Source organism: Boleophthalmus pectinirostris, unplaced genomic scaffold (genome assembly GCF_026225935.1).
Source record: "Boleophthalmus pectinirostris isolate CB_2022bp ecotype Guang Dong unplaced genomic scaffold, ASM2622593v1 HiC_scaffold_8, whole genome shotgun sequence".
NCBI classification, from domain to species: domain Eukaryota; kingdom Metazoa; phylum Chordata; class Actinopteri; order Gobiiformes; family Gobiidae; genus Boleophthalmus; species Boleophthalmus pectinirostris.
Genome location: NW_026571515.1, coordinates 42,123,531 through 42,125,401, shown reverse-complemented (window position 1 = coordinate 42,125,401; position 1,871 = coordinate 42,123,531).

The following is a 1,871-nucleotide window of genomic DNA, read 5'->3' as shown; positions in this document are numbered from 1 at the left end:
AGGGCGGAGGCAGCACTGTGAAGGGCATCCTGGGAAATGTAGGCTCCCAGCGTCACCTCCCACATTACTCACATTTGTAAAGAACAGAATAAAAACTACAACTACCACCAGTAGCGTCCAGGCTACGTTTAATGCGTGGAGTTCAGTTACTTCATGTTTTAATGTAAATTTATTTGTTAATTGTATTGTTATTTTGTGCAGTTTGGAACACGATTTTACGTTTAATCTCACGTAAATCGACTCTTTGCTTGTATGATGAATTAACGAGCATTAGTTGTGTCAATTTACACTTTTATTGATTTTATTAATTATTTGTGAGTAACTCTGTATCCTAAGGTTTGAAGTGATCATTCTGGTCTCTTATTTTCAGGGATGATAATGAAAATGTGATGGATGAATTTGAGGCAGTAACAGGTTGTGAGTATTTTGTGTGTTTATGTCGCCGCCTGGTGGTAAAACGTGAACCACTTTCTCCATCTCTCTCCTCAGCTCCTGTGCTCTGCATCCTTTTTTCTCACAGTGATGGAAGAAGTACAAATGTATTACTTAAGTAAAAGTACAGATACCAAAGCAAAGAAATGCTCAAGTAAAAGTAAAAGTCTCACATGAAAAAATCTATTTTAGTAAAAGTATTAAAGTACCTATTTAAAAATGCACTTAAAGAGTAAAAAGTAAAAGTATTTCATGCAGATTTTGAAATCAAATGAAGCTTCAGATGTAATGATTTTGAAGAATTGTGCTAAATTTTATTCAACAGAAACAACTGAATCAATCTTTTTATCCAGCTGTTTTTTATGTTTATTGATATTATACTTTACTCAAATTATGAATGAGTTAAAAAATAAACCCTCAGACTTTTCAGCAAGTTTCAAACAATCATAAAAATGCTGTTACTTTTCAGTCCTGTTCAAAAATATAGTGAAGTAGAAAATACAGATGCTCTCAGATTTAGTGAAGTAAAAGTAAATAGTATGTACTTGAAAATATACTTAAGTAAAGTAAATATACCTAAAATGTATACTTATGTACAGTACAGTACTACTTTTACTTTGCTTTGTTCCACCACTGTTTTCTCAGACTAAAAATAAAACTTGTATTGACATAATTGGTTTACTTATTTGCATAAATAAATAAATAAATACATAAATATATAAAGTAAATCTACTTGAATATTTCAATCCAAAGAGCATAGGAAAATAATTGAGTGTAAATGGAAGATGTTTTGACAAGACAAAATAGAATTGGATAAAAGATACAACAGCAAAAACACAGTGCAAGACAATACAAATGTTGTGCTCAGCCTGTGTTAAAACACAGCGCAAACAAATGTTTTCAGAGATTTGGCTGTTCTGTTCTGTTTCTCAGTGGAAGACCAGTGTCTGGGACCTGCTGCAGTAGAAGAGGTGAGTCCACTCACAGCAAGAATGCCTGTTAGGGTTTGTTTATTTAGTGTTAAAAAAAAAAAAAACCTTACATGGAAAAGTTACATAGTGCACCTTTAACCCACAGTGAAGGAGTCGTGGGCAGCATATTTGAAAACTAATATGAAATAAAAAGTAATGACATATGATTAAAACTAAAAATTGTTGTCAATAAATTGTTCTTGTTTGTGGTAATGACTCTATTAAGCCACAGAGAGGCGCTGATGGGTCAGTGATGTGACAGTGATGTGACAGTGGCATTTTTGTGTATATATTAATATATAAAGGTTTAAATTGATTTGTTTTATATCACTTTAGTTGCACAAATACAGATTTGGATGAAGAAACCAATTCTAAAAGAATATTATAGGTTTAAAGTATTAAAATGTCATACGATGAACAGGTCACATAAAGAGTCAGTCACAACATTTGCTCGCAACAACAACAAAA